Raw genomic sequence first — 10,178 nt, 5'->3', positions numbered from 1 at the left:
CTTTGAGCAGGAGATCGCTGTGCTGCTGCCCCTTACAACTTCCTGCAGAGGCTGTGTGAGCCATCCTTGTACCAAATGGACTGGACGCTTCCAGTAAAAACCCTCACCAGTGCGTTCAGGGAATGTGGAGCCAGGCTTTGACACTCTTAGTGTGAAGACAGTAGAGGGAGCTAGCAAGCTTTCCTAGGCTCGGGTCTGAGTAAGGTGCAAATGCTCCTCAGTTTAAATGTTAAGTCCTCCTGTGGGAACCACTTTCCATATTTATCCTGAATCAATTTCAATTTTAAAAGCCTGTTTATTGTGACTTTCTCACTGTAGAGGCATTAGCTTGCTAGGGGGAAAGCCAGCACTGCAGTGGAATTTTAATCGTTAATAAAGACTAATTGTTGTTTGCTTCTCGCTTTGTTGTAATTAAGCTGTGTGTGTACGTAGGGAGTATATGCTTAAATCTGCCTTTTCTGTACTCTTACAAATTCTTGCAGTGCTTTGGATTAGAGTAATAACTTCTAGGCCAAAAAGTGTCATCAGCTGCTCTGTGCGACGCCGGTGCCGTCTGTGGTTCACGCTAGAGCTGCACAGGGACGCCGAGCAGGAAAAGCAGCTGGTGAGCGCGGCCATGCCCGTCCGTCTCGGGCAAACAGCCTGACTGAGGGACCGGCTGCTGCGAGTGCTTTATCTTAGCGCCGCTTCAGAGCCGAGGTACCAGAGCTCCCCGCGGCGCTGCCAGGCAGGCGCGATGTAGTGGAGCAGTGTTAAGTTATGTCAGTGTTAACGGGGGAAACAAACCCAGCGGAGAATGCGGTGGGACGTGCTCTCACTCCTTTGCCAAGCGCCAGCCTTTGTAGTGTCTTGCCAGAATTGTAGGAGCTGTTTGTGGCTTACCTTGCTGTTTGTGGGAGCTGGCCGTTAGGCATTTGAGGTCGAGGCTTTACCTACAGGACAGTGTTTCCTACACCAAGAAACAGCACAGTGAATTCAGTAATTTTTTTTCAGCTTGCACTGAAACAAGGGAGTTCCAGTTCTGCATGTACCTGTAAATAAGTGTCTGCTTCAAGCTTTACCTACCTAGAGCTGAAAGAAGGTGAAAAGAACTTGATAGTGATATTCTTAATATCTAATTTTTATACATATTAATTTAAACTTAAGAAGCTCTTTCTGATGGCTTAGAGTTTTCCTAAATCCATGGAAGTTGCCACATTGCATTACTCTTTGGCTAGGGCGCTTTCTGAAAGCGTGCTACCCTTGTGTCGACTGAGATCCAGGTCCCTTCATAGCTTCTCGTTTTCTCTGGTCTTGCTGTAGCAGATTGCTGGAGAATGTGCTTAAGAGCCCCAGTGAAGTAAAATTTAAGTTAAGCACATGCTTAAGTGCTTTGTTGGAGCAGAGCCAGCATGCTCAGCCTCTGCTAGGAAAGAGACTTTTTTGGCCTTTACTGAGCATCTTCTCCCTAGTACCCCCCTCTTGGTGCTACGTCCTTGGTGCCTGTGCCTTTACATTTGCCCCTGATGTCTCCCACACTTCTTGTAACAAAAAGGGAAGGAGCAGAAGACGACATGGAAGATAAGGAGATAAGCTAGATTCTCATCATTTCATATCTGTCAAGCATCTTGTTGCCTTTTTCATCCTTACCTCCTTTTAAATAAAGCCTACAAAGGGTTTTCAGAAATGTGGGTCCTGTCCTAATTTTCTGCCTCTCAAATGAGGGTGGTGGTGGCTTTGCTCTGACACGTCTAGAAAGCCCTACGGTGCCTTGATGGGGAGTAGGAGGGGAGAATAACTGTCAAATGGTCTCTGAAAGTCCCTCTCCCCGCTCCGCTTCTCAGCATTTATTATTTAGTGTTGTATTATTTCATTAGCTCTCCACTCACCAAAGAATGTTTCAGGATAGCCAATGCTGAAGTTTCTTTTGGAAGAAAAACAAGCAGGAGTTTTGGAAAGAAAAAGGAAGCAAACTTTTGAGCCATCTTCATCAGAAATGAGTCTGTTTTCCCTTCTACTCGCTCTTTTTATAGAGCTGCTTTAAACCCACATGTTCATACCTGGCCTGATAGCGGTCTCCAGATTTACGGAGAGCAGGATTTTTGTTTGCCTTACGGAGGCTTTCTGGGGCAGATGCAGGCTGATCTGTTGGTAATCAGTGCAGGCAGGGGGAAGGTGGAGCGGTGGGAAGGCTGGAGGGCTGGCGGCACTGATCCTGCGCTCGCAGACCGGGGCAGGGTGATGGAGAGATGTGTGTTTGTGCGAGCTGGCAAACGGCTGCTTTCTCTCCCCTCGGGGCAGGGGGAGCAGACACCGTCACGCACCTTCAGGAGTGTTCCTGTAAATCAGGAGTAATATCTAATGACAGCTTTTTGCAGTCACTGGGACTCGGATGCTGTGTGAATGGGATGGGGATGTACCCCGGCTCTATGTGTCATCCCGGAGCGATGAGCAGGACTTGAGAAACAACCGCAGCAGAACACAGATCTCGGTAAGGTATCTGCCAAACTCCTGCCTCTCCAAAGAGACCTCTTAAATCCCTGGGCTACCAGATTAGATGTTGTCCAAGGTTAGCAGCCAGATGTTTCTCAGCTGTTTGGACTGGTTTCCAGCTGAGACCAAATGAGTGGCTATCCAACATGTGAGTATTAATATAAACATTTTGGAGGTCTTGCCTTGAGCAAGCCATTAAAAACTTCCCACGATACTGTGAGCAGTGCTGGCTTCCTTAGAGAGCATCAGTATTTTGTATATCGCACTTGAATATCCTGAGCGGGTCAGACGTGGGCTGCCACCTGCTCCTGCAGCGCTGGGGCCAGGCCTCCCCCTTGTTTTAGTGGCGCCAGAGCCGTGTGGTCCCTGGAATTTGATTATTTGTGTTAGCAGATAATTTAGGCCAGAAGGCTGAGAGTGTTCCCTTCCTTCCCTGGATGTCGTCATGCTTCCCAGCAAAACACAGCCCCAGGTCCTGTGTCCCTTCCCCTCCCCTTGCCCTGTGAGTACAACAAAAACGCTTTCACTGTCCCTTCTTCTGAAGGGTCACTGTCCACTCGTTTTAAGCTTGGTTTTGAGTTGTGCAGGCCTGCCGTTAGGGGAGGATTTAATTAAATCCAGCAGTAGAGCCATGTTTTTAATTATTACATGTGTTAAAAAACCAATGAGTTTTTGATGCGTGATTCTTCTCCAGAAATATCCCTAATGCCACCCATGAGCTTTGGTGTTCGAACAGCGATGAGAAATGCCCCAGTCTGGTCTCCCACTGGCATGAAACAGGACCCTTCTAATGCTCTCCATCACCTCCGTCGGGTTTTACTGCTTCGGTTCCCCAAGACCTGGCCTGCTCTAGCCCTGAACTGAACAGCATTTTACGCCAAAGCTTGGTCCCGCTGGAGGCGTGGGATATTTATCTGGGGAGGCAGATGCTTTTCCCGTGCTGGGGCCGGGTCCCAGGGGACTCGGTTCGCACCTCGGGGCTGGTGCCTGCAGCCGGCGCAGCGGTTGTCCTCGGTCTCCTGCCTTTGGAGTTGCTGTATCCCAACCTGAGAAGGTGTCATGGGTCTGCCTGGGTTACTCATCGACATGAGCCGCTGCCACAGCAGCGCGGGGAGGATGTCCATGGCAAGGGCATCGGGCTCGCCCGTGTTGTGATGGCTCCCCTTCCCCGAACAGACCCTGCTCCCAGTTACCTGTTACCTGGGATCACTGCCGGAGCGGCTCGGGGCGAGATGCAGTGGGGGAGTTCACTTTATGGAGGTGTTTTTTCTTATGAAAGGTTTGAAAGCTACAGGTGTTAAGGGCGTGGGCAAAAAGGGAGGATTTAACAAAAATAATTCAGGTATTTGGGCTGGATTTAACAAAAATAATTCCAACATTTAGGCTGGAAGGGTTGGTGTAAGGTGATGTCTTCATCCAGCACCTGGCAGCTTCACTAGGGACAGTCAACACGGCCAAACGCTCGCTGAAATAACGAACCTCCAAAACACGTAGCTTATTTAGAGCTGTGGTTGAAAAACCCAAAAATAGCAGCATGGGAGATGTTTGCTGTATGGGGCGCTGAGCAGGAGCTCCTGAAATTGAGGGCTGTAACTTCATTTACTGATAAACCTGAGAAGGCCAAGGCAGCCTTTGCTTCTTGTCAAAAATCCTCCCTGTGGCTGTGAAGCAGTGAGGAAAAGGGCTTTTTAAAAAGTGATTAAGGAATCGCGTCCCCGTCGGGTGGGCAGTGCTCCCGTCGGCTGCTCCGGTCCGTGCCCTCTGCTCCTGCCCGGGGAGGCACGGTCCTGCCTCTCCCTGCCAGGTTTCGGGTTGTTTGCACAGCTTGTGTGTGATCCACAGGATGAACCCATCTGTCTGATAGCCTCGTGGCGTTCCTACGTGGGACGTATGCTTACCTGTAGTAATAATAATAGTACAAAAGTTTGGGAGATGAGACTTTTCTCAGAGGAAGGTGGTGTCCCATCAGTTCACGTGCTGTGGTTTAGATCAGTTATCTCTGTTTACAACCAATGAAATGTTGTAAGGCAGAAACGTGCCGTTATAAGCTATAATTTTTCAGGGTTTCGGCTCCAGTGACTCTGATAAGCCCTGCGTGTGGTTTTTATTGTATGACCCACAGTGACACTGCTCATAAGTGAGACTCAAGACCTCAGATTGCTGTTTCTACGCTGGACTTCTTGTGCTTGTTTCGCCCTCTCCGTCCCCGCGTTGTCGGTGACCTGCCTACGAGCCAGCTCCTGTGCCCTGTGTTCACGCGTGAGACGCCTCGGCCCCGAGCCGGGCAGCATCGCGGGGTCGGAGGCGCAGGTACCGTGCTGGCACACAGCTGAGGAGTGGGCAGAGGGCATGGGGGGATTTGTTTTACACCCCTGCCTCGCTGGCAAAGAGGCGTTTGTCCGTGTGCCTGTGTCCGTCAGTCTGCCTGCCAGCGGGGACTCTGCGCTGGGGACTCCTCTTGCTCTTCTTGCGCAGCGCTTCGCCTTGCCCGGAGGTCGCTGAAGTCAGCAGAAGGCAGTGGTGGCCTGGCCAGGGGCAAAACACCTGATCTTGCCCGGTGTTGACGGCATGGCGCTGGTCTGAGTGTGGGCACCGGAGTGGGCTCTGCCCGGCTGCTCACCCCACCTCCCGGCGGTGGTCCCTGTGCCGCACACCTCGCCGCATCCCCCTCGGAGCGTGCTTTGCAGGGTTGCTTTGGTGCACATCTTCATCAGCTGCGTGCAGTGCAACTGTGGCAGTTGTGTGTGATGGTCGGAAAAGAAAGGCAACAAGAGGGACTGTAGAGTTATATTTTGGGTGAAACCTGCAAAATAATGAGATGAATGTTGACAGAACTAAGATTCCTGTTGTTACCTCGGTGAAAGCGTGGGTTTGTCCTGTATCCTGAGAAGCAGCACTGCGGGATGGGTTCTCAGCACCCTCTTTCTTGTTAACAAGCGTTCAGCTAACGCCAAGGTGTGGGTTTGTTATTCCCTGCAAAGACCATCCCTGATTTTTCATGGAGAGCACCTGGAGAACACAGAGGTGCTGCCCGGAGAACCCTTCACAGGGTGACAGCTGGTTTCTCACCGTGGCACCTTCACCCATTGCCTCTCGCTCGGCCAAAGTCCCCCTGCAGAGCGATGCGGCAGAAATTGCTTGCCCGGCTCTGACGAGCCAGCGGGGTTTTCGTACGTACGCACGGGCACACGAAATGCAGTTTGCAGCAGGTGATGTGCCTGTGAGACGCTGCACTCGCGTCCCTTGGTGCGTGTGCCAGCGCTAATCCCAGTCGGAGTCTGGGGTGATCAGATCTGGGACTGGGAGTTGGATCCATTCCTCTTTCCATTCCCTGCAGCTCATCATCCCCAGCTGGGAAAAGGATGCATTTTGGTTGAAAAGAAAAATGAGAAGTTATTTTCCCTCTCTCTAGCACAGAAGGCATTCCTGCAAGTGGGAATTATCATCCCTGGATGCTGGGATGGGTGTTTTCAATCACTCCGTTTCCTTGTATTTCTTGCTCATTTTTTACCCCTTTCAATTTATTTTTAATGGCCCTGACACCCTTGTTTATAATAATAAATAGCAAACGTGTGGACACAATGAGACCGTTTCAGGTTCAAGTGTTTTTAATAACCTTGCAGCAAGAAATAGACCCGAGCCGAAATGTGGAGAAACCCGATGAAGACTCTCTGCTGCTGCAGTGAAATACGATTTCGGAGTCGCTGCTGTGCAAACAGCCCCGGACAGCGATCGCTTCACCGCTTTGACTCCTCGCCAGTCTTTTTAGACAAGACTCCCCTTTGTATCGCTGCAAACCCTGACTTCCAAGCAGTGTTTTTGTCTTCCAGACATGACCTGATTTAAGCAAAGGAAAGACAAGGGGGTAGGTAAAGATATTTTTTCATTATTATTATTTATCCATGCCTCCGCAGCCCTCCTTAGCGCGCGCGCCCCATCCCGAGCAGGGGCCGGGTAATTCCCATCCGGAATGCCGCAGCAGTGCAAGGCAAAGGGAAAAAGTGACGATTGGCATTGTGAGGCCTCGCACCGTTTAATTAAGTAAAACCTGATTAGCTATTTTCAGTGGTTTAACAATTTTGAGGGAGTTGTCGTTTGCCAAGGAAAATAAGCAGGCGGCTCTGCCGGCAGCCGAGGCAGGCTCCTCGCGCCTGCCCTTCGAGGCAGAAATCCAGGGCCGGCCGGTGGAAAAACGCTGCCCTGGGTGGGAGGCAGCGGGTATCTGCCTTTCGGGAAAACAAGGATTTGGTTTTGGAGAACCACAGGAGGGTAATGCAATGCCTGGGAAGGGGGCCAGCGCCCCACAGCCAATGGGACCCCCAGGCAGGGCTTTGGTGGGGTGGCAGAGGGCAGCTGGGCAGTGGAGGGGCTGAGCGCATCTGCGACCCGGGTCCCAGGGCTGAGGGTCGTGCTGGGACCCCTGGGCGGGTTTGGATGGGCACTTCCCGCGTGGCACCGTCCCATCTCCCTCTCCCGTCTGCAGGGCACGGGCTGTGCTTTCCCTGCCCATGCAGGGGCGAGTCTGGGCTTCCCTGCTCGCTGTGATGCTGCAACATCCCCATGTCTGCGGGGCACAGGCCTGCCCAGATCTCCTCCTCCCAGCGACTGCCCTGCAAGGAAATGCTGGGGGTGAAACCTCCGTGGCTGTGCCCTTGCAGGGCTCCTCACACCTTCCCATGCAGGAGAGGCTGCTTTCCCTCAACCCTGCCACTCTCGTAGGGCTTTCCCCTGCTTCTGCCCTCCCGCCTCCCTGGCATCCCTCCCCGGGACCCGCGTGGAGGGCAGCTGTGGTCACGCCGAACTGTCCCCTGCCTTGGCGTCACACCGTGCTTTCCTGGCCGGTTTGGGGAAGGGCGTCACATCTTGTGCCTGGCAGGGTTGAGGGGAGAGCGGGTGGTGATGGTGAGTAGTTGCCCCAGCGCCATGGCTGGCAAAGAGGCGCCAGATCCCGGCAGGGAGGGAAGCATGGGGCACCCCGCAACCTGCGCGGCTCCCTCCTGCGCGCCCGGTGTGCCACGGTCCTGCTGCGGCAGCAGGAAGGAAAGCAGTGCGCGGGGAGCCGGGGCCCTGCTGCGCCAGGGAATTGCCTATTAATTATCATCGTCCTCATTAGCGGAGATGGAGCCCGTCCAAGCGCCCCCGCGCTGGAGCGGTTCCTGCCTCCGCCAGCACTGGGGCAGCCCAGGCAATGGCCTGGGAGCAGCTCCTGGGTGCATGCACTGAGCTTTGCACGTCCTCAGCCAGAGCTGGGAGCCAGGAAATCCTCTCCTTGCTCCCTCCACAGAGAGCCGCCCTGTCCCAAGGCCGAGCGAGGCCACGCTCAGCGCTTTGTCTTTTCAGGGTCTTCTGCCCTATTTATCATCCCCAAATGACACCTCCCCTCCCCGCTCCATGCAACACCCCCCAAAAAATAATAAACGGCAGCAGGCTCTGTAAACAGAGCCTATCTCCAAAGCTGTTTGAAATGTAGACAGGCTCAAGTGAATTAGTTCAGCGAGGACTTAATTGCCGTCCTGTCTGTCAGCGTGCGGCGCTGAGGGTTAGCAGGGGAGCGCTGGGGCAGGAGATGGATGGGGTCCTGCGCCGGGGTGGCAGCCGGGGTCACTGCTCCAGAAACCACGTCCCGGCGTGACCCCCGCCGAGATAAGCGGTCTCTGCGCCGTCCCCATCGCTGGCTCGTTCTGCTGCTCTGACCCTCCCTGGCCTCCCCCGAAATCCAGCCTGGAATGAAAACACTGGGAGAAGGGCCTGGCTTTGCAAAAAATGATCTGTTGTCCCTTCCCCACGCCAGCCGTGGGGGGTTTGGTCTTCTTGAGGCTCAGGGCTGCGGAGGGGAGCGGGTGTAGGGTAGCTGACAGCAGCATCCCCAAAGTAGGAGGTGTCACGGAGCGGCTGGCCAGGAGCTTCCTCCATCGGTTGGGCACAGACGTTGGAGAAAATCAAGGATAACCATCCCCCTGCTTGGGCCCGTCCCAGTGCCAGGGTTTTTGGAGGGGGAAGGTGGGAGACTTCCTGGGGAGGGTGGGTGGGGGGCTCAGACGGGTAACGGGGGGGAGGCAGCACCCTCGGGGGCCGGTGTAAATGGGGTGTCGGCGCGGGGAGCTGCCACCTCGCCGGGGGGGACCGGGCTTTGGTGAAGGCAGCCGTCAGCAGGGCGTCTGGCTGGGCTCGTTCCCCACCTCCCTGTTAATTAAACGGCAGCCTCTTACGCATGTGGAAAAGGAAGGAGAAAAAGAAAAAAAGATCAGCGAGCCCGAGCCCTTAGATTACTGTTTACCCCCTCGAGGAGCACAGACGTATATTGTCCGTTTAATAGAAGCCTATAAATCACTGAAAAACATTTATAAAATAATTGAAGGTAATGGGAACCATTTGTTTAAATAACATCACGTTCATGCCCCAGAGGTGCAATAAAAGTTAGATTAATTGATAGGATTTTATATCTCACTGTGAAAAACCGAGTCACATGCTAGACACCGACAGTTTGGGAAAGTTGCAAATTCATCAGGCACCCAACTACTATCAAAATAGTCTCTTCCATGCGAAGAGGCACATTTATATGACCCTGAAGGGTTTTGGGATGAGAACTATTTACTTAAACTGTGAAGTGAACTAGCCAGTGTGAGATCCTGACCCAGATTGGGGTTTTTTTCCTTCCTCTTCTATCTGCTGTTTCATTTTTTTCCCATTATGATAAAAAGCAAATAAATATCTCTAAACCAAAGGCTCATTCCTAATCCAGGGCTACAGTGTCCCGTGTCCGTCCGTGCCCATGAGAACGGCACCTCTGCGGATTAGGAGGGTCCGGCCGCTCCCCTTGGGCCTTTGCCGCTTTCAGGTTGGAAACCACCCCCCCCACACACACCCCTTTTCCCCTGTAACCGTGGTTTGTGGTTTATTCGGTTGAAGGGCAGAAAAATGCAACGAGGCATGGGTGCTGGCAAAAGGGCAGCTGGCGGTGCGATGGAGGCCATGGATGGGCAGCGACTCCCTGGCCCTGCCGCCGCTCTGCCTCCCCCAGGCTCCCCGCTGCCCACACTCCGCTCCAGTTTTGTCCTGCTTTTCCCCAGACTCCCTTTTCACTTCTTTCCCCTCCTTTCGGTGGCTCTTGCGTGCGCTGGAGCAAGGCCAGCAGCAAGCCCAGCCACCCCATCGTCCTGCCGCCCCCTGACACCCCACTGCCGGCATCGAGGACGGCTGACCCCCACCCAAAACGCCTGTCATGGCTCGACTCTACAGCTCCATCGACCCCGCTGCAGAGATGCATCCGCAGCACGGGTGCCCCCAAATGCACCCCAGGGGCCACAGGAGAGCTGGGGACCCACCTCTCTGGGAGCCCTGCACCGAAACGTTTCCAGAAAGCCCATCCTGGGGCAGGACCAGCTCCCAGCTGCCCCTCGCCAGCCAGCCACGCCGAGCCCGAGCGCACGGAGCAGCCGGGCTCCGCATCAGCTTTTGATAAAGGCGCCCTGTCAAACAAGGGCTGAATAAATCATGATGTGTTACCAAGACGCATTACAGCTTTTAAAACAACCACCATGGCATTCTACCCCACGGACTGATGAGTCTGGGGATGCCAGATCCCTGGCGCTCCGCAGCCTCGCTGGAGCCAGCTCACATCTGGAGTGCAGTAAACGTACCCAGAAGCAAGAAAGCAGCTCTGTAAGGGTCAGGAGTACAGAGAGCGGCTGCTGACTCCAGGCGCC

Source organism: Chlamydotis macqueenii, chromosome 16, assembly GCF_036417535.1.
Source record: "Chlamydotis macqueenii isolate bChlMac1 chromosome 16, bChlMac1.mat, whole genome shotgun sequence".
NCBI classification, from domain to species: Eukaryota; Metazoa; Chordata; class Aves; order Otidiformes; family Otididae; genus Chlamydotis; species Chlamydotis macqueenii.
The sequence above is the reverse complement of the archived record's forward strand: the minus strand, read 5'-3'. Positions refer to the sequence as shown.